The 24,358-nt window shown below is 30.3% G+C and overlaps 1 protein-coding gene across 5 annotated transcripts in view; it reads right to left on the bottom strand.

Moving 5' to 3' along the window:
• Atg9 (autophagy-related protein 9) overlaps window positions 1-24,358 on the bottom strand; it is a 363,261-nt gene that overhangs the window by 177,347 nt on the left and 161,556 nt on the right. The window lies entirely within an intron of this gene.

Below are 24,358 nucleotides of genomic sequence, written 5' to 3'. Positions count from 1 at the left end.
TTTTCTAAACTTGAAACTATATTTATTTATTTTCTTATTCTTGTGTTGTATATGATTCAAATACACCTAAGTTATAAGCAAAACAAACTTATGTTAATAGAAAGAGAATTCAAGTTCAACACTGTAAATTAAGGTATTTAAAACTAAGAACTTTAAGTATTTAATAGATAAAATAAAATGCTCTAAGTGTATAGATTTACACAGCAATACTTGTAAAAACATTTATAAGTAGAGAATTATTAAAAGCTTGAAGAAGAGGCCTAGCAAAGTTAGCACTGTGCCAGTCAAGGTCTTAGTAGTGCCAAAAAGACTATTTGCTTCGAAAATTCAATACCTCTGCTTTTAAGAAAATTATAGAAAGTACTTTACTATGCTGTCAACGTATTTAATCATAAATATATTATTGATGCCTTTTTAATTTTTGTTAAAACAACTGATCTTCCACTGCACACTATCGCAAAATATTCTTGTATTCGTTTTAGAACAGAAAAAAATAATAATTTATACCAGGACGCAACAAGATATAGTTATCGTCCGAGCTAAATAAATGTAGTCTTTGTCTGGAAGTAAGAAAAGGGCATATTTTTCATCTAGAATCGAAACAAAGGGCATATTCTTTGTGCAGGACTAAAACAGGGCATAGTTTTTGTCTGGACTAGAAAAAAGGGCATAGTCGTCTCCCAAGATGTCGAAAGAGCATAGTTTTCGTCCGGGACCAAAAAGGGCCTAGTATTTGTCTAGAGCATCAATACATTTACACATCTACACACACTTACACATTTTCGTATTCACTATACATATACATACATACATACAAACATACATTTATTAACGTATTTAACGAAGAACACCACAACTTAGTGTTACTGTTGACAGGAAACTTGGCATTGTGCTATCCTTCGTGTAAGGTGTTACTTAATCAACATATACTGACGTTAATAATAAACCAGTAAGCTTGCGTCAAAGCCAAACTATACAGCTATACAAGCCCGATAATATTGTCTGCCTGCATATCTTTTTATCAATAAACCTACAGTTTTGTGATATCCTACATTATGTACTGAATATTTATTACTTTGTAACATCAGTTTGTAACCAACTAAGTTTCTGAGATATTTTTCGGTATAGTTTTAATTAATTTATTATTATCAACTAATTTGTTTATTGAAATAGGGAAACAACTATTGACCAACGTGAGCATGGGTATGCACCTCAATAGCACTGTCTCCCACAAACTCGATGTAGGAGTCATCAGGCAATATGCCATCATTGTATACAAAGGCCGAATTCACGACGATTATTTCTCGACAAAATCTCCCATCTAATCAAGAGCTATTTAGAAATTAGGGTTTTACACTTGAGAAAAAACATCAGTAAACACTTTTTTATTAGATTATCTTGCTTAGGGTAGTCAAAAGACTAATTCTTTCTTTTACCATGTAGAGTTGCCTCCTTGCTTATTTTTTGCTAAGTCAGTTTATTTTGTAGCAAATTTCGAAAAACATTTATTAAAATAAAAAACTCTAGAGTATTCTTGCCTGAAAAATTAATTTTGAAAGTTTGATGAGCAAACTAAACAAAAATTAAGGAAATTCGAGATTACTCAGTTAAAGTGATGAAATAAAATCTTAATAATAACAGCTACTTATAAGAACAGCATGGTATATTATAAAATTATAAGGTTACCGTATGGTCTGATTGCGATCAAAGCTGTGCACTTTATTTTGATGTTGGCTAACTGACTTTTTCCTAAAAAGAGCTACTGTTAGAAAATTCAGACAGCAAGTGCGCTCAAGCCCTTATATCCAGACACCAATTTGTGCTAATACCATAAGAATGTACACTTTAAATAAGAGAGAATAATAACTTTAGGCTTCTACTATTTTACGCCTTCTAACTTCCGATGTGCCTCCAAGAAATGTGGGGTTTGACAATCACAATCAGCTAAGCTGTTATGTTTCAGCACAAACGTAAGTACTTGATTCTGTGAGCGATTCAACAGCGTTTACAATGTAAAATACTTTTTAAGCGAACCGAAGTTTTCGATTCCATGGCAACTTTAAGCAGTGTAAAGAGGGTGTGATTAATTAAGATTTTAAAACTCTATTAGGTGAAGATTTGTTAGTATATATCAGTGCCCTCCGGTGAATTTGGAAGTTCAAAGTGATCAGTGATCCGTTGGGGGCAAAATGTGTGAAAATAAATAAATACAAGTAAAGTGTATTTAAATTTTCTTGCGTTGATTTATTAATGCGCAACGTTTCGCTGACAATATGCGTCAGCCTAATCAGGTTACAAAATTAAAATTAATAACACACAATGAGTGATCTGGAAGGCTCAAACACAAAAAAAAAATTAATTTTTATGTGAATTGTTACTGCAGGTACGCGAGAATTCGTAAGTTTGGTTGACTTACTCGTCACCGGTCGTGCTATCGACTGACAATAAATTACAACAACAAGCCAGCGCTTATATAGGCGGAGCCGCAAAGGTAGACGGTAAAGGGCGATGAACTCGATCGGGACATTTAAACTTTCGTAGTAAAGGAAGGTATGCTCTATTAAAGGAAAGCACATCCTCCTTTCTATTGATGTTGTGTTTGTCGAGTTTTATATAAAGCATTTCGGAAATAATTCTTTTTTTGTCATTGGATTCTTTGTCAAGGATTTTAAGGTTATCCCAATCAAATTCATGGTCAAAATTAATTTGGTGTGCACAAACAACGGAATCAGAGTTTTTACTTTTCATATGTTCACTAATGTGGACCTCCACCGCTCGCTTTGTTTCACCCACATGTGACGCAGGACAATTTTTACAATGAAACTTATATACAACATTTGTCTGTTTATGTTTATTCGTTGTATCTTTTTCTAAGCGGACGATATGCTGCAGTTTATTGTTAATAAGAGGGTAAGTGTGAATATTGTAGGGTTTTAACATGGTTAAAATTTTTTCAAAATTATTGTCAATGTATGGTATACCAATTTTGCAGAGTGGGTAGGTGTTTGTAGTGCTTCTGTTATGAGTACTATATTTGTGTCTTTTTAATCTGACCTTTATGTTTTTAATAATAAAGGTAAAAGGGTAATTATTTTTTATCGACAGGTTTTTCACCCTAGCAACATTTACACCGCGAAAACGTGTACTGGCAAGTAAGATCGCCTTATCAACCAAATTAAAAACAACATTTCTCTTATAGGTAACTTGATGACCAGAAAAATAATTTGAGATCCGTCCGGAAGAAGTAGGTTTTTCAAACTAGTCAAAATTAAAATAATTAGAATTTCTTATTATCGTCAAGTCTAAAAAGTTGAGTTTCTTGTCAATCTCCATTTCATATGTAAATTGTAGTTTGGGATGATATGAATTAAAAATGTTTAAAATTTGGTCAATATGGTCAACATTAATAAAAAGTAATACATCATCCACGTAACGAAAATAAAAAGATGGAATAATATTATAGTTATTTTTTAAGATAGAGAGACAATCATTTTCCAGGTCGTCCATTACAAGGTCAGCAAACAAAGGTGAAATAGGAGAACCCATTGGCGTGCCAAAAATTTGTTTAAAAAAAATGTTGTCAAAAGTAAAAAGAGTATTATTGAACAAAAATTCTGTACATTGTCGAATTACATTGACCGGGATTCGACATTTATTCATTATGGTCACAATACGTCGATCGATGCTCCGTAGTACCAACTCTAGAGGAATATTAGTAAATAGGGAGCTGACATCTAAAGACATTAGTCTATAATTAGTAGTGGGTTTTATATTTTTTAGTTTGTTTTTTAATTCAAAGCTATTATTAATGTGTGATATTGGACGATGAACTCAAGGAGTCAGTCAACGTTCCACGGCACGCCAATGGGTTCTCCTATTTCACCTTTGTTTGCTGACCTTGTAATGGACGACCTGGAAAATGATTATCTCTCCATCTTGAAAAATAACTATAATATTATTCCATCTTTTTATTTTCGTTACGTGGATGATGTATTACTTTTTATTAATGTTGACCATATTGACCAAATTTTAAACATTTTTAATTCATATCATCCCAAACTACAATTTACATATGAAATGGAGATTGACAAGAAACTCAACTTTTTAGACTTGACGATAATAAGAAATTCTAATTATTTTAATTTTGACTAGTTTGAAAAACCTACTTCTTCCGGACGAATCTCAAATTATTTTTCTGGTCATCCAGTTACCTATAAGAGAAATGTTGTTTTTAATTTGGTTAATAAGGCGATCTTACTCGCCAGTACACGTTTTCGCGGTGTAAATATTGCTAGGGTGAAAAACCTGTTGATAAAAAACAATTACCCTTTTAACTTTATTAATAAAAACATAAAGGTCAGATTAAAAAGACACAAATATATTAATCATAACAGAAGCACTACAAACACCTACCCTCTCTGCTAAATTGGCATACCATACATTGACAATAATTTTGAAAAAATTTTAACCATGTTAAAACCCTACAATATTCACACTTACCCTCTTATTAAAAATAAACTGCAGCATATCGTCCGCTTAGGAAAAGAAACAACGAATAAACATAAACAGACAAATGAAGTATATAAGTTTCATTGTAAAAATTGTCCTGCGTCACATGTGGTTGAAACAAAGCGAGCGGCGGAGGTCCACATTAGTGAACATATGAAAAGTAAAAACTCTGATTCCGTTGTTTGTGCACACCAAATTAATTTTGACCATGAATTCGATTGGGATAACCTTAAAATCCTTGACAAAGAATCCAATGACAAAAAAAGAATTATTTCCGAAATGCTTTATATAAAACTCGACAAACACAACATCAATAGAAAGGAGGATGTGCTTTCCTTTAATAGAGCATACCTTCCTTTACTACGAAAGTTTAAATGTCCCGATCAAGTTCATCGCCCTTTGCCGTCTACCTTTGCGGCTCCGCCTATATAAGCGCTGGCTTGTTGTTGTAATTTATTGTCAGTCGATAGCACGACCGGTGACGAGTAAGTCAACCAAACTTACGAATTCTCGCGTACCTGCAGTAACAATTTACATAAAAATTAATTTTTTTTTTGTGTTTGAGCCTTCCAGATCACTCATTGTGTGTTATTAATTTTAATTTTGTAGCCTGATGAGGCTGACGCATATTGTCAGCGAAACGTTGCGCATTAATAAATCAACGCAAGAAAATTTAAGTACACTTTACTTGTATTTATTTATTTTCTCACATTTCGCCCCCCAACGGATCTCTGATCACTTCGAATTTCTATTAGGTAAAGGTGTAGAGAAGGAAAATTAAAACGTCATCTATTAAATTAAGATATTCAATTTAATAGCAGTCCTCTCATAACCTTTGGCACGAGCTCTTTCCTGTATAACAAACGATATCGTTGCAGTCAACTGTAAAATATCTTGCAAGTGCAACCAACAACTAACCAACTATTTTAAAAGTAACTGAAGTTAAGAAGAAATCACAATTAATAGTAAAATCTTGAGTGAAAAGTTGTAGTTCTTGTTGTTCAACAAGATTTTATTGCACAACATAAAACTAAGCTCTTATTAGCTTTTTTCTTTAGAAACCATTAATTATATTGAGTTATTACACTTTGCAGTTACAAAATACTATTACGTTATCAAAATCAAATTTTATGGAAAATAATACAATAATGTGAGTTATATTAACTAACTGTTGTCTTACAACAGCGTTCCACACAGAATGCATTTGCCATCTTACGACCGAGACATTCTCGCAGTAGGCAAATAAAATAAATTACAACGATGTTTGACGAAATATGAACTTAATAAGCAATGTGCGTACTACATAAGATGAAAATCAATACATATATATAGATGTACCATAGATCAGTCATCAGTATGCCGTTAGATATATTATCGATTTTGTACTTTCTTAACTTGATAAAACTTGATTTTACAACTTCGAAGAATCAATAAACTTTAAAAGAAATCGTAGTGCCAATAAAAGCAAACAATGCTTTAGGGCTTAGAGCCAGTTCTAAACAAACAAGAATAAATTATCTGTCGTTATCTGTTAGTAGAACTAATCTGCAAGTTCAGCCATTTACTTAGGAGTTTTAACAGTTTCATAGCTAATGCAGTATTTAGAGCATACACATGCTCTTCCAGCATAAGTGGTCTTCCATTACATATTGTGCCCCATACAGCTTGACCTAGCAGAGCACATCACGCAAGCTACGATCCTCTCTTTCACACAACCTGCAATTTGGCGAGGCATTTTACGTTATTTCTTAACTAGCACTTGCATGGCTCTCAAATATCGTTAGAGAAATAGACTAAGGGCCATAACTGTACGTCACTTATTAACTCTACCAAATGTACCAAGCACCTACCATATTTTGACTCGACGTAACGATACTAGCTGCCTTATTGAAGGCTTTGTTGGTCATCCAGGCACGAAAAAGGTGTGGGCTCACATACACAACAATGATACCACCAGAAAGCTCTGATATTATCAACTGCGTGGTCAGCCCTTTTGCTGCTTTGCTCAGCTATGCATACGGCGAGGGTCAGCCAGCACGGCGAAGTGTTGGCAAGGGCCCTACTTTCAGCCATAAAACACGACAGAGATAGCCTCTGATGGCAGATGGTGGTCATTGTCGTTATGTGTGTGTATTCGTGCCATGCGCCTATATGTATGTCTTATAGCCAGCGTCGGAAACTTAGCATTCGGTGTCTAGAAGGCTTACGTGTAAGTAGTAGCAAGCCCGTTGCAGCAGGGGCGGGGTCATTAGGACATACGAGGGAGCCAAGCAATTCTCTGCGGAGACTTATAGTGCAGGTGACTCTTTTTTCGTAAAAGCCATGTACAGCAATAGTATATACTTACTAGACCCTCCATGAAGACCACACGTTTTGGGTAAGCTTGTGACATCAAGTTGCTGTGTCACGACTAACATGCATACAGACGTCTCAACAGCCAGATGGACAAGATAATTAATAGGTAGATAAAAGAAAAAGAAGAGAAGATCTATGAGTATTAAGATGTACTCTATTATTTATAATGCTTCTGTTGCTGCGATACATCGTATGAACTTAAAAAGTATATATCTTTCTCTATTATGTAGTTGTTGAGATAGGACTCCCCCTTTGCACCCACTGCCAGACCCAGAAATCAGAGAATATTCATTGATTTCTTTCTGAACTTTACCAAATTTAATTATACCTACAACTCCACTAAGTTTCATCTAGCTTCTGTACAACTGTAGGTACTACGAACGGCTACCTTAATGAAAAGTAAAGGAAAATTCTATGGATTTGACCATTATTTAAACTCAGTAATAGTTTTTGTTATTTTTTTGTGGTCCCCCACGATGCATTGCACTACCAATAACCGCAATCAAAGACCTCCAGCCTACCCACTACTATCCTTCCCAGAACTATATTTACAACCCTTGTCACCACTTCATCAGTCCTGCAAAATTAGAAAGAATTTGTTACACTCGTATCTTATTTTAGACCAAAAAAATTTTTGTCAATTTAAGCCCCCCACTTAACTTCATGTGTTAAAGACTACTGTTGTTCCTTCTTTGCATATAACTATCTATTGGTTTTACATAAACCAGGAGACGAAGAGATTCATTTTATACTTATTAAGGAAAACCTAGACCTTATAAACAGTAAATATAGTTATTACTGTGTATTAATTTTGATAAAATTTTAATCTGTTGTTCGTTCAGCTATTATTGTTTTCATTCTCTTTTTCATATGTTACATTTTTAATTATCACGTGCAATAGTATGACATGATATAATCATACATACTTATTGAAATTCTAGGGGTAAAAAAACAATACAAATCGTGGTAGTCATCGTCAGTCAACCTACAAAACAACGAGGAGACGGAACACCCCAATTCCTGATTTTAAGAAAAAAAACAAGAATTAACTAACACAGTAATCTGGTAACTAGATATGATAATTTTTGTAAGTAACAATAGTTCATTCAAACTGCTGTACACTTGCTCATTATTTTCTTTCTTTCTAAAAAAACGCGTTAATCTTTCAGATATTTTAATATTTCATAAGCCAATCAATCGTTTGAGTCTAGATTTAATATGTAAAAAGATCTACAAAGAACCATCAACTCATTAATTTCTACTAAATATATTTTTACTGGTCTTTTTTTTTCTTATAACAGAAAGCGTTTAACAAAAATCTGCTTCTAACGTAATTCATTTTTTACTAAAACGTACATGTGTACTGCATAGATCGCGCAAGTCCTGTGTACTATCTTTAAACCTTTTTTCATAAAATCAAAAAACTCCATCGCACACTATTAAATCGACTTAACTTATTTTTTTTAGATTTAAATTTACAAACTTTTTTTATTTATTTATGTTATTTACATCCAAAAGTAATCAACAGTTTCTATGACTAGTAATTTTTTTCGAAGGTAGTACTAACACAATGTTAGTTCAGGCCATTAACTAAGTATTTTTTTTTTTTTTCAATTTACAATGTTAAATAAATGTCTTGTCCAAAATTACTTTTTCTGATATTGCAGAACTATCTACTGAATAAGTTTTATGTTGGTTTCTACATCAAAAAAAGAAAATATTGTTGAGTTTATTCTCTAGCAGAGAATACATCTAATTAAACATGTGTTGAAAAATTGCAATTTTCTTAGTGCTGCCACTGCCCAGTAAGTCAACCTTATTTAGTGCAGGTAAATTAAATTATGTACATGATTCATGTAACACTTCTAAAATTTCATAAATGTGTAGAAGAGCACGGTTTTCTTCATTATAAACAAAATCTTTAAAAAAACAATTTTTATTTAAATTTTTCATTTTTAATTTTAATTGTATCGCCTTCTATATTTTCTGAAATAAAAAATACCATCTAAAAAGTGCCTTGATTGCTAAGGAAGCATTAAAGAACTGACTTCTTAAAAAGTACAATCGGTTTAAGAATCATGTTTAGTTAAACTCTTGGCAACTGTAGTATCTTTATATGTTAAAAATTTAATCTCAAATATATTTAAACCTTCAAACGAGGTTAGGGTTTCGAGTTTTTTTGTTTAATATTAATTTTAAAAATAATCTTTTATCATCTTTAAGTGATACTGAGTACAATCTACCTAGTGCAGTATTTTTTATTGACGAACGTCTCTATGCTTACCATATCTTTGTTGTCGTTTGGATTGTATTTTCTAAGAAAGTTAATGTGTGTTAATTTTCGAAATGTGCGTTGAGATTCTTAAATTTGTGAGTGCTACAACAGCTGATTTGATTAAATACAAAACGTCGCTACATAAACATAATAGTAAACTAAATATTTAGCTTTTAATCATCACATATTGCACTTATGACTTGATATTTCATTGATGCTACTAGAGCGTTTTGATGCAAAAACAACGATTAAGAAAACTGTTAATTAGGAGAACAGAGTTTGAAAGGCTTAACTTTGACCAGGCGTAATCTTATAATCTTAAATTTCAGCTAAAAAGGGGTTGATGTGCAGAGTACGAGAGGCAAAGCCCTATTAGTAAAAGTTTATACTTGAAAAGTAAGATGATGTACAAGCATGTAAGATAAGCAGAACATATACGTTAGGCCTGCATGTACACATCTCCTTTTATTATTTAGCTCATTGCATAAAGAATATCACACAACCTCCACAGGCCCTACAGACTTCTTACCACCCTTTACAAACCCTAACCAAGTCTCACAAAATGAGAAAAAATTAAGTATTTTTTATTGTTATTTTAACATTTATCATTTTTGGCCAAGGCCTCTCACGAATCCTCATTTAACTTTTTTGGAACTGCACTACCTTCCTCTCATCTATCTACATACTTATTTGCATCAATTCATCACACTATTCTGAAAAAACATAACATAGTGATTTTCAGTTGTGCATTATCATACAAACTCTAATAAATAAGATATTTACTGGAATATAAAATTTTTTGTATTTCCAATTCGGTCTGCTATAGGTAAAATAAAGTATTAACATGATGTATTTTCTGATTCCAAGAACTAGTAAATTGTTAGTGTGCATGTGAAAGAGAATATTTATCTTCATAAAGAAGACATAAATGAAATTCCTTGTTTGAAACTATCATTAATTTAGAAATTATTTAAAATAATTCTTTCGTCAATTGTATAACTAATTAAGGACATTTCTACTTATGTACTCAAAAATTTGTTTAATATTTCTTTTTCGATTGAAACTCATTATAAATAAACTAAATATATAATCATCGTTATAACTTTGCTATAGAGTAATTGGCACTTTAAGCGCTATACACTACTGTACGTATACAGTAGTAGGTCTTTAACCCCTTTGCACTCCATGCACCACCCCCGATGCGTAATGATAAATTTTAGAATAAATTGTTGTTTTCTGTTTTTCAATCGTCAATTCTAGTCAGCAATATACTTATAGAAATGTTTAATTCACTCATGAGTTAATAATGAACGAATAACACCATTCAAAGTTAGTGCTGAAAATACGCTCACAACATAAACTATTTATTTATAAAGGACAAGTTTACGCAGTTAACTCTATTGGGTTACTAAAGATTATTATGACTTTTTTTGAATCTGTTGACGGACTCTGATACTCTACTAAGTAGCATTCAGTACCATGAGCAGATAGTAGGAAATACAACTCGACCTTCTTTTATAGTAATAATTTACAGTTTTAAATCAAATTAGTAAAACTATACATAATTACACTAACCAGCACATTCCAAGATAAACAAGATTTCATTACCAAAGAAAGGGTTAAGCTCATAGAAATAAAAATAAAAAAGTAATTTTTAATCAAAGTGGAAAATACAGACAAGTTAAAAGATCAAGTATCATAAAATGATTTACATGAACATATCACAACATTTTTTAAAACTTTTTACCTTATTATAACTTGAGGGTCAGAGCATAAGCACGCGATTAGTAAGAGCTAATTTAAGAGTATGGATGAAAAACTCCAAAAAGTCAGGTGTTGGTTTGATGAGGTTGGTGTTAAGACAAACGAAACGTTGCTCAAACCAACACCTGACTTTTTGGAGTTTTTCATTCATACTCCTAAAATAGCTCTTACTGATCGCGTGCTTATGCACTGACCCTCAAGTTATCTTGGAAACAACTGAGAGCAGAACGACATGTTCAACAAACGACATTACTTTATACCTTAGTTGTTCTTTACTTTAAAAGTTCACTAAATGTTAATCGTGAACTTTTAATATAAGAACTGATTTTTGTATGGCAAATTATGTAGATATATTATGTCAAAAACATTTCTTTAGCATAAACTGCGCTAAAAATGAGAAAAAAATTTCGCAACCAGTTGACAAAAAAAAGTCCAGTCGCTCAGATTTGATACAAGCTAGATTTAACAACTACTTGCTCTTATTTGTATTAATTTTATACTTTCACTTTTGTTCTTATACTTTTTTTTAAGATACGCTTTTATAGATTTGTTACAGTGATAAAATACGCAATTTGAACTCTTATTTTTGTGAACTGTAATTATTAGTTTTGTCATTGCTTCTTAATTGTTTGAAATACATTTATTTGCTTCGTTTATTTAATTACATCTTTTTTTAAATTACTTTGTTAGTATTTACAGTCTGTTTATTTAACTCTTTGACCAATGTTTTTTTTTTTCAATTTATATTTGTACATAGCATCCCCAGTAAATAGAGTTGTTCCTTATCAATGATTATTTCGTTTTAGGCCATTTTTTCTATTACAGATTTGTATATGTTTGAAAGTCCACCTGTTCATACACTAGTGTTATATTTTCATCTTTGTACCTTTATTTTTAACTTTTTCCCGTATTCTCATCTATAATGCTCTCGATTAGGTATTGTCTTTAAACACAACAAATGATTGTATGTGCGACTGTTTTGGAGTAGGAGTAGAAGATAAAAGATTGCATAATTAAAGGAAATACATCTAAGTTCTTTTCTTTGATTATCTTATTACCTTATTTTTATTAATTAAATTTCATTGTTTTTCATTTAATTAATTTAATAAGAAGAAATTGAAACAATCACTCATTAGGCTTAAAAACAAGTGAGTATGTTTACGGGGTGTGAGGGAGTATGGTATTTTCGCAATAGGCACTAAGAGACTACTGCTTAGCTTTACTAGATTTTCTTTACAATGGTAAATTTTTATATGTATGTAGAAATACTAAACGCTTCGCGCGCCAGTACGCAAGTACCAATGAGAAAACTGGAACATTAGTTTTAATGCAACCAAAAAAGCTTAATAATTCGTATTTTTTTTGGCTTGGTACTATTTATCTACTTATTATGTTTTATTCTACTCTTCTACTTAAAACATTGAATTATATAGATAGAAATAAAAATTATATAACAGAACTACGTTATATTAATAAAAATGCATTATTATTGGTGGTTTCATGACTAATTATTACAAACATATAAATAATTAGACTCTAACTATTAGTTATACTACAAATAACACCCAGGATGTAAGAGAAAAGTTGTTGTCATAAAAATATAAAAACCATTTTTTAAAGTACTTCATACAAAAGAGTAGTATCAACGCACATTTATATAAACAGTGTTTGTATTTTGTTCCATGGTATACCATTTTCCAAAAGTGACAAGCTTGTTTCCATAAAAAATGGATTCCATTTGAAAAAAAATATAGAAAAATGACAAAACACCTAAATACGAACACGAAGTACAATACATTTTCAAATTTTGTGATTCATTATCGCCTGGTGTTTACAGGAATTCCATCACCATTTTAAAAAACTAAACAATTGCATTCTGGTTAAAATTCATAGTAAAATACGACTCAACGAATCCACAGTTCAAATACTGGGGCATGTTGCTTGGTGAAATGAATAGAATCCGATTAAAAATTTTTTTCTCTAACTTTTTTGTGAAAGTTTGAATTGTGTGCTGAAAGTTGTAGTTTTTATAGGACAATTTCGCTTCACGTGTCATAAAAACTAAAAATATACAAGTGAAATAATCTACTTTTTAACGAAATCTCGAAAGTCAACGGCTCTTTAGCGAAGATAAAGATAAAAGGTGTTGAAAGTCCGAGCTATAGGTTAATACTACTTAAGAGGTAAAAAGGTAAAAAACAAATTCTCCTAACAACTGATGACTAAGATTGGTGGTTGCAAAACTTCTGTAAGAGCTATAGAAGCAGAAATATGAGTAAAAAAATAAGTATCAATTACAATTTTTCAAAAATTGTTACATAAATAAAAAAAGGCAACTTTTAATTTGGACTAAATTGTTTTTTTTTTTATATTTCTAAGAAAACAATCAACTTTTCAACTACCAAAAGATATAAGATTAAATCGAATTGTTGTTTCTCTGAACCAAGGTGATAGAGCCATCGTTAAACAAATAAGTGTGAGAATGTATGTTAGAAATTCGAATACAAATTAAATATTAAAAAGATTAAAAAAATTATGGAAAAAAAAGAAAGCTACCTCTCATTGCACTATAGTAGAACTCTGTGAGGTGACTTGTTGCTCTTTTGAAAACGAAAGAGCGATGGTTGTATTCTTTCTATTATTACGTACGAAAAAATAACTTTCATACACACACACACGATCACGCACACGCATATATATATATATATATATATATATATATATATATATATATATATACATATATATATATATATATTTAAAGGTACTATAATTTTTCAGTTTGCTTTTGTAAGTTAAGAAAATAAAACATCTTTGTAAAGTACATTAAAAGTCAAATCAGAAGTAGTAAAAATTTAATAAATACCTTTTCATAAATTTATCAGACAATTTTTTGCCTCGTTTTAAATCGCAAAGACTATCCAAGGAGATAAAATTTAAAAAAGATTTTTAATCGTTTCATAGACCATATAGTGTTAACAAAAAAAAGGTCCAGCAGGTTCTTTTTTACTTTACTTTAACATTCCAATATGAAATTCTAATTAGGACTAATATTGAGTACTGATAAAAATATTCAAAGGAGTCATGAAAATAAAAAAATCGTGGTTATACGCTCTGGTAGTAGCAACACTCTCTGATCGTAAATCACAATTTTCAAAATTATATGTGAACAAACAGATAAAAATTTTTATTCAGATGGCCCAGGATGTTAGGTGAAACATTTCTGTACAAAACAATATTTTATTATTCCATTTCTTGTAGAAAATAAGATTTTATCTATGACATGGACTGGTATAACATCAATATTCCTTTTAAATGAAAAGACCAGTCATAGAACATTTTGTTTACCATTTAAACTTAAACAATGTAGGAAGTTCATTTTTGGACTTGGAGTCAGAAAAAAAAATTGAAAGAAGTAGATTTAATTATGTGGAACGAGGTTTCTATGATCCCAAAAACAGTCTTAGAAATAGTTGTATAAACATAAGGTTATTGATGTGATACAAATATCTATTTTGGTAATAAACAAATTGTCTTGAAAGACAATTTCAGAAAGATTCTTTCAGTTTCAAGAAATAGTAATAGAAGCATGATTATACAAGAAAGTATTAAATCATCATACTTTTAGTCGTTGTTTCGTATTCTAAGACTTGATATCAATATTCGTTCAATTGACAAAACATTTTCAAAATTATTATTGGATATTGAAGAAAAAAAAATTGAATCATTTCAAATACCAAATAAACAGAAAACAACTGATGTTTATTCCAATATTTTTGGTAAAGATATTAACTTTCTAATAAAAAGCGTTATACTTATGTCTCTTAACCAAGGTAATTACTTTTTCCTATCTTAAAAAAACGATGGGTCACGTGATAAAGCCTCTTTATTCGTCTTGTGATTGACTGAGACTGATAAAGCGCGGGTAGATTTGGAAATGAGATTTTAAAAAATCAGTGAAAAGTCGTTTAAATTTGTAAGCTAATAAAGATTACAATATTACGTGTTACGACAAAGATATAATTATTGTATTTTTCGTTAAAAACACATAAAATAAATAATTGATTACATTTTGCGGGTTGAAGTGTGAAGCGCGCAGGGGGTGCATTCCCCTAGTGAATAGTAAAATTCTAAACCATGTAAAAAGAGAAATGAAAACATATTACAGCATGCTGCTTATAAGGGTGTTGATAAAGCTAACAATAATGACTATGTAGATTTTTCCATTAAATTTCTACACAATGTGAGCTCAATTTAAAAATTAAAGCAATTTTTATATTGATACGAAATTCGAGTATAGGTAATGGCTTATTAAACGGTGCAAGATTACAAATTACAAAATTACTTGAAAACAATATTAAAGCAAAATTTATAACCGGAGAAAAAATTAAAAAGAGAGTTTTTATACCAAAAATAACTCTCAATACAGGAAAATCATCATCATTAAACTTTCTTAAGACCTCAATAATATAGAGAATGCCTTTTTAGAATTCGGATCAGATGAAAAAATATTAGGAGAAGTTGATTTAATTATTTGAGATGAGGCTTCAGGAAAAAGTAAGAAATGTCAATTTCACGGTAAAAACGGTCGAATTTTAGCTTATTTCTGGGGGGGCTGTGGGAAGGCTGTGAAAGGGCGGCGGGGGGATACGTAGAATGCTTCACACAAATAATTATATAATATAGGCAGATATACATATCTTTCTATATAACACAGTTATTTTAAGTGAATTCAGGCTCCAACCTCCCTCCATCCCCAAGTATCACCACAATTTAAACCGTTTATGGTCAAGGCCTTTCCACGAAGTAAATTTAGTTATTTCGGGGTCGGTTTCATTGTTCAGAGGTAAATTATTTTTCCTACATTATATAGTTATTCCAAGAGGATTCAGCCTCAAACCCCCCCTATCCTCTTTTAATTCCCCACCCATCCCTCACAATTTATACCGTTTTGTGATCAAGGATTATTAAAATTTATTCGGTTATCTTGGGGTTGGTTTAATTCTTGAAGGGTGAATTGCATCTGCGGTTAAACCATCGGTCCAGATGGGTTTTAAGGACCTAAGGTTGTTTAGAAGAAAGTCATGAGTAATAAGAAAAATTTGAATTTAACAGTAGAGATGGTCAAGTGTTGAGGCCATGTCTCTGTTAAATTTTAAGTCTATTAGGAAATTATCAACGTAGTAAAAAAAACGTAATGCTTAACTTTAACTGCTCAACTACAGTGTAAATGGAGAGAGTTAGTTGTACTTGCAATTAACTAGCAATAGCTCTTTTTGTTACATTAAACGTCTTTTTAAAAAACAGCCACACATTCTTAAAAATAAGTAATAAAGATATGATGGTAACATCAAAACAGATTTTGTTTCATGTTGATTTCAAACATATTTATAAAATAAGAAAATTTTTAAGATTTTTGGATAGCTTACAGGGCGAAAAAATATCTACATTGCCCAATGTATCAGCATAGGGGAATCTCCTTTCACTCTCGACCATTCCCACCTAACCTCTAAACCTTACTTCTTAACGGTTCAGAAAATGATAGCGTTTTGTTGAGTAGCTGTTTTGATTGCGCCAATCAATTCAAGTGTTATACAAGAGACTTCGATATATTTTTAAGGAGACTTAAACTTGTATAATTGTAAAATTTTTTTTAAGAATAATATCCTGTAATAATGAAGAAAAATAAGCTATTCGTGTACCAAAATAAAAATTTATTTCGAAAAAGTTGTACATTATGAGTTTCTCAATCGTGAATATTTATGTTTTTTTTTATGTTTATTTTACTTTTACTGTGAATTTTCATACGTCTATTCAAATGTATTGATCTCTTGAATTTTTTGTTACAATATATGCATGTACTTTTTTTCTAAACTGTGTCCCTTTCAAAGTCTAACAAAATTTTGTTCTAAAGTAAATACAATTTTACAAGTATCACGGAAGTATAATAATTTTCGATGTGTCTTGTTCTGTTCTATTAACTTTTCAGGTGTCTTGTTCTGTTCCATTAACTTCTTTTTAAACTAATTTTGTTTTGCATACATTGCAGATGAATAAATCTTTTAAACCAAAAGATAATTTTTCATTACAAGTTATATTTAAATAATTGTGTGAGTTAAATGTTATATTTCTGCCTTCACTGCATTGTGTGACGTAAAATAAGTGATAAATTAAATTGTTTAATTGATGATATTAACTCAATGTAATTTTTTTTTTCATCAAATTTTATTACATTCCTCAAGAACCTGGAAAAAATTTGTGTACGTATGAAAAACAGATAATTACTTAATTTCTGAATTTTTTATTTTTCAAAATAAAATTTACAAAATTCGCAAACTTATAAATTACATGATTTCTTGAGGTTTAGTGCATAAGCATACGATCAGTAAGAGCTAATTTAGGAGTAAGAATAAAAACTACAAAGTCAGGTGTTAGTTTGAGCAACGTTTCGTTGGTCTTAACGCCAACCTCATCAGGCTCACTTTATTACCAGAAAAAACACAACAAATTTTATAAATTACATTGCAGGGCCAATATTTACAAATATCTACATTTATGCAAAATTAATTATAAGTAAGTAGTCACGAATAAAATAGTAATATAAATAATTTAAAAATTGAACAATTACTCACGTCTATATCGTTAAGACGATCGTTACAGACTGTTGGGCGCCTCGAACGAATAACGTAAGTGTCAGACATGTATGTATTTACGCATATTCATATAAACAGTAAATGTACGCTTATTACGAATATAGATAACAGCAATACATAACAACATTGTATTATTTAGAAAGATTACTTATAAAATCTTTATATATGTTATTGAGAAGTAAGGTATCTTCTTTCTTATTAATAGTGTGTTTAGTAAAGTGTATGTATAGCATTTCAGATATTAATCTTTTTTGTCTATTAGGTTCACGGTCTAGAATCTTTGTTTGAGAAAAATTAAAATTATGGTTGAATTATTTCATGTGTGAAGCGACAACAAGTTCATCTTTCTTGGTACTTTTATGTTCATTCAGGCGTTTTTTCAATGCTCTCTTTGTTTCACCTACATATGATGCAGAGCAAGAATCACATGCAAAATGATACACAACATTGGTTTGATCGAGCTTATCAATCTTGTCTTTTCCAAGAATGATAACACTGTCCAATTTATTTTGAATAATAGGGTAAATTTGTATATTTAATTTTTTCAAAATTTTTGAACAAAATTTAAAGAATAATGGGTTATATGGAATAGAAATTTTTATTTTATCACGTAGGTTGTCATTTAGTAGGTTGTTATTATCATTATTAGTATTTTCTATTTGGTAAAGTCTTTTCTTGATATATTTTTGTATGAAAAGTTCAGTATAATCATTATCACGTAAAATTTCTTTTTGCCATGAGAATATTCTTCCTGTGGTATAACTTATCAGACAAAAGAATAGCTCGATCAACCAAACTGTATACTGCATTGACTTTTGAAGATCGGGGGTGGTTAGAAATGAAATTAATTAATCTGTTCGATGAAATTGGCTTGAGGTACCAATCCGTGATTATTTTTAAGTTTTTATGTGTAATTGTTATGTCTAAGAAATTTATACAATTGTTTTTCTCTACTTCACAGGTGAATTTTAAGTGATTATCCTGTTTGTTAAAAATCTGTAAAAATAATTGTGCCTGATCTTTATGTACACATATGAGAGTGTCGTCGACGTATCTTTTATATACGAAGGGAACGCAATTATGATTTTCTTTTAACACGCGTAGGGCTTCCGTCTCAAGATCTTCTAAAACTAAGTCAACGAATAGTGGAGAAAGAGGAGAGCCCATAGGGCTACCAAAAATCTTGTTTATAAAATTTTTTATGAAAGGTGAAGTAAACATTATTGAACAAAAATTTTGTGCATTCTATAATTTCATGAAAAGGAATTTTTGATATGCTTATAAATTACAGATAACATTATAAAATGCAGAACTTTCATTGATGGATCGAAAATTGTTCACTCTTAAAATTTTTTTGAAACATTTCTTATTGTGGATAGATGAGTATCTAAATTTTTTTGAATTATTGAGAAATTTCGGACCAAACTATATTTTGTATTTCTAATTTAGTTTCAGCTTCAATTTGGATGAAAATGTTACTTGGATTTTTACATCTCAAAAGGGCAACATTCAACTGTTCATGAGAAAATAAAGGTTTTTTAACATATAGTCCTACAGAAACAAAACTTAGACCTTGAGATTTCTTAATAGTCATTAAGAAAGTTAATACAAAAGAAAATCATTTCTGTACAAAATAAAGGAAAGTGATGATAGACTACTTGTACTTAATGTTATTTTCAGTACAAAAACTTGACATCCTTTTTTGTCACCTATAATTATTTCTGCTTCTATGTTATATTTAAATAATTTTGTTATTTTTAACCTTTAACCATTACAAAGGCCATCGAAAATACTTAAATTTCTTATTAACACAACTATAGCATGAATTTTTTAATTTAATTTGTGGGGTGAAAGTCTTTCTCAAATATTATTTAAAAATTCCATTGGAAAGTTTATGTACATGTTATCGTCTGTTTTATCAACTCCCTTATGAGTAGCATAGTCTATGCTATAATAAACTATTTTTCCTCCTTCCATGTTTCCTAAAATTTTATTGTTAAACAAATAAGGTATTCATTATGGGACGTTGATATTACATTATTTATTGAAGAACTGTCAACATTACTGAAAGTTTTCAGTCATACATTGTTTGTTTCACATTGTTCAGGTATTTTTAAACAATCTATTTTTCCATTACCAATATACAATAAAAACGACAAAAATTGTTTGTCTATGGACCTAATATTTGTTTTCAAATGTAAAATTTAAAATATATTCGAAATTTTTGAGTATTTTACAGTCTCTTCTATTTTGTGTAGTTTATTATCATATTTAACTACAGGTAGAATTTGACGGGAATCACCTCCTAAAATTATTAACTTGTTTCCAAACGGTGTGTTTGCATTACACAAATCTCTTAGAGTTCTGTCTACTATTTTTTAGGCTTTTTTTGGGATTATAGAAGTTTCATCCTAAATTATGACATCAACTTCACGTAATTTTTTTTATCGGATTCTAATTTCAAAAAAGCACTTTCAATTAAATTTAAATCCAATGGTAATCTAAAAGTTATGTGGCTCGTCATTCCTTTTGGTGATAAAATCGAAGCTATACCTTTTCAAGCCATCGATAAAATTTTTCTGTTTATTGAAATAAAATAATATATTGACGTTTTATAAAAAATGTTTTACCAGAACCCCCAGGACAGTCGATAAAAAAAACTTTGTTTTTAAATTTAGTAACTTTTTCAAAAATAAGTTTTTAATCATAATTTAACTTTAAAAATATTTCACGAAATTTTGCGTTGTAAATTTTGCTATCAATTGTCTCATTAACAGAATTTTCTTTTGTGTGTGAGATAGGTATTAATGATCTAAGATCCACGCAAGATTTCTCATTAGAACTAAAAATTTCAGTTAAATGTAAAAGAGCTGTATTTTCGTTATCTCTACAATCTTCAACGAAAAATTTTTGATATTTTAGCCAAATTGAATATTTCCTTGAAAATTTTCAGATATAATGAACCATGCAAAAAACTTGAGTAATTCAAATTGTAACATCACATTACTAGCTTCTTCAAAAATATTGTCAATATGTGAATTACTTTCTACTGATCCCATAGTAATAGCTACTTCTTCAAATGTATCACAAACAATATCATCAGAAGTTTTCAAATCGGAGAATGATGTTTTACCTCTAACTTAGTTTATTATTCATTTCAAGTAAAACCTTTCTCTGTCTTCTAGAGAAATAACATTTATTCTACTTATGATAATATTTGTTTTGAGAATATTTTCGTCTTTTCCATTTATTCACTTTATCATCGACCATGTAATATACTGGATGATTAACGTACTTTATAGATTTTGCGAAATTTTGTATTTTGTTTAAATCAAACCATGCCGTCAAAGGAGTTTTCCACTTACCAATTGATTCCTCTACCTTATTTTTTTCGAAAATTATTTTTTGTTTGTTTTGTAAATGAACTAAAAAATGGAATACTGAATGACTTCTCCCACAAAGAGGGAATTTTTGAAGTTTCCATGCTGCTTCCATGGGACTTAAGTAACGTCTATTAACGTATTGACTTATTTCATTTTTTATTTCAGGATTTTCAGATTGATTTTCTTTTTCTCATTTACAAAAAACCCTGTGACTAACATTGTAAATGTAATCAAAAATGTTTTAAATACTTAAGATAGAAACACAACATTCAAAATTTATGTGACAACAAAATTTTATTAATAAGTATTTATTATAAGCAACAACCATTGAATTTTTAATAGGATTTTTTATGTTCCTTTTTTTTGATTGTATAATTATGATCATCACTTGTATTGTCTTTTCTTTTATGTTTGGGATAACCATCTATTTCAAAGGTAGTTTTTGAACAAAGTTGTTTTGGAAAATTTTTTTTACAAATTTTTTTGTTTCAATCGAAACAATCAGTGTTTTTATTATAAGGTCCATAAAGCATGTGTTTTATAATCCATTTCTTTTATTTTTCATAGTCAGTTACAATTTCAGCTGATATGTGATTATCTACATCATCTGGTTTTGTTAATTTATTGTTTGGATGTAATGTAACTAGAATGTGGGCATGTGGTAATCCTCTCTTTTAAAATTCGATTGTATAAACGTATGCGAAAATTTATTTTTGAATAATATAAAATTGACTATATTTTAGATGTAATAAACGACCAGTTATGTTAGAAATGTCGTTGGAAGTTGTTTCTGTTGGCAATTTTTCAAAATTTCTTTAAATTCTTTTAATTTTGGGTTACACGTAACTGTGACAAATAAATCTGGTTATCCGAATTTTTTTATAATCGCCATAGCTTTTGGTAATGCTGCTACATAAACCTAGGACTGCCTATATGTGTCGAAACTAAAATGAAAAGATTGCCAACTTTTTTATCTTCGAAATTTTTTGAAACATGTGATGTGCTATTCATAACATGATCCAATTATCCTTGGTAATATTCTATTGTTACTGTTTTTTGATTATTTCAAAAAACTTCAAGTCTATACAAATAATATTGTGAAAGTGTTAATTTATCTTTTTCATTTCTTAAATTCGATTAAATTTTAAACTTCATCCTAAATCTTCGTATGAAAACAGTAAACGAAATATCATTGGATCTATGAAATGCAATAATTTATTTAAATATGTTTTAAGTGGAGAATCACCTGGTAAATTTTTTGGAGAAACAATAATCGTAATTGTCGATTATACCTGAATTTGAAACAATAATAGCACCAAATTCTGGTATTTATGGTTTTTCGTTTATATAACGTTGTTCGTCATTTTTTCGTATAAAACACTTTTATAACTTGGTAAATTTGAACGTTTAAGATTTGATGTAAATTTTTATGATTTTCTGCGAAAGGATTATCGTTTAATATTTTTGTTAAGCTTTGTATATGTTCTTCAACTGGATTTTTATCGATTTTAATATTTTTTCAATTGCAACTAAGTCATCATAAATGTATAATTGACTACTAAGTAGTTCTTGATCATACTGTGAAATACTGTTTGGAGTAATATGACAAAGCTGTCCTTAAATTTTTAAGTTATGAATAGTTTTTTTTTGCTGATGCACGAAGTTTGCATTAAACGTTGCGAAACAAAAAGGGTTTTTATAATATCTTATCAAATATCTAAAATTTGCGTCATACGTAAAGAGATTCGGCAAATCTTTATTAAAAGAACTTAAATACGGTAGAACTATGTTTCCATTTTTATAACAATGAAGTTTTGTACGCTCTTGCTTCCAAGAAGAAGCTAAACAATAAGGATATGTAACTTTCATTTCTCTAAAGTATGATTCACCTACATCAGAAGATGTTAATTTTTTGTTGTAATTAATATCGCACATACGATCCAATTTTGATATTATTGATCAGGTTACTTTTCGAAAAAAGATTTTAGAAGAAAAAAAAATGAAAAATGAGAAATTTTTATATTTTATCAATCAATTTCAAACTGGACTTGAAGGGTTGGCACGCGGAGCGCGCAGGGGAGCGGAGCCCGCTAGAATATATATCCTTTCTAGCAAGACTAGGACGCATATACTCAATGTCTAACCAGATCTGGGACTCTCCTGTATACCAGTAGGGGTCGCGACGAGCACACACCGAGAGGAAGAGGATAAGGTACGAAGGCCAACACCGATAATATTAGTGTAAGTATACCAGTGGTGTGTTACTACTACTAACTGGTACTTACTTAGACCTTCGGTGCTCGACGGCTTCAAGCGTGGTGACAACACTCTCCTAAGTAGTCGGGGCACTAGGGATAACGATGACGCTCCTCAGGCGAAGTACTTCGGTCGATCACTTGAGCCATGCTCAAGACACCTAAGGGCTCCAAAGACGATCTAGACCTACGTGACTATTTTGGATAGGCATAGACTCTGTACTAAAAATCCTTGGATGTGCTAATAATCTGTGATAGCTTGATTAAAAACTTATTGAAGATACCTACAGTGAACGGGAATACCTCATTAGATATGCCTACTGAGGACCTATAGAGGCAAAATAACGAGGTGTTGTGGAGGCCCTCTTTAGGTATCCTCAATAGCCTGTCTTATCCTTTCGAGATAATATATATATACAACACGTTAATGCATAAAGCATATTTTTATTACATTTTTGCACTGAAGAACTACAGTGAGTAAATTTTGTATATAAAAAAAAAAAAAAAAAAAAAAAACTGATAAAGTCAACAAAGAGGCTTGATTTATTATTTCATTGAAATACATTTAATTGCTTATTTATTTAAAAATTGATAAAACTAAGTACATAATGCAGTAATCAATATTTCATTTTACCTAAGCCATAATTATCACTCGCTTCCAGCTGCTCATTGTACCATTTTTGTAGCAACAATATTCATTATGTGTGCATGATGTATATACGAAAAAACACGCTTCACGTATGGTTAGATATATGGTTACTGAGGATACCTGAGAAGAGCTTCCACTAAACCTTGTTACTTTTCTTCCGTAGGTCCTCGGTAGGCTATTTAGGTATCCTAAAGAGGACCTCTCGACAACCTCAACAAGATTTCTAATCAAGAGTCTAATCCATTGTCAGTAAAATAAAATTTGTACCTGAACATTTAAATATCCTTATCTATAGTTTGGTTAAAATAAGAATTAAAATATAATTTCATTGTGTATTCAAGAAATTTTCTTAAAATAATAGAGATTTACCAAATAAATAAAAGAAATAAGTCTTCTTTACTTTTATACAAGAAAAAATTAATAAGGTAACAATCGAACAGAATCACTGTCTGTCAAGAAACGTGCATAAAGTATTAAATACTTATAATACGACAATCTGACCTTTGAAAACAAAA

Source organism: Copidosoma floridanum, unplaced genomic scaffold (genome assembly GCF_036245765.1).
Source record: "Copidosoma floridanum isolate Cflo_tuat_1 unplaced genomic scaffold, Cflo_Japanese_pri ptg000006l, whole genome shotgun sequence".
Taxonomy (NCBI): domain Eukaryota; kingdom Metazoa; phylum Arthropoda; class Insecta; order Hymenoptera; family Encyrtidae; genus Copidosoma; species Copidosoma floridanum.
Note: the sequence above shows the minus strand (reverse complement) of the source record. Positions and strands in the feature narration are given on the sequence as shown.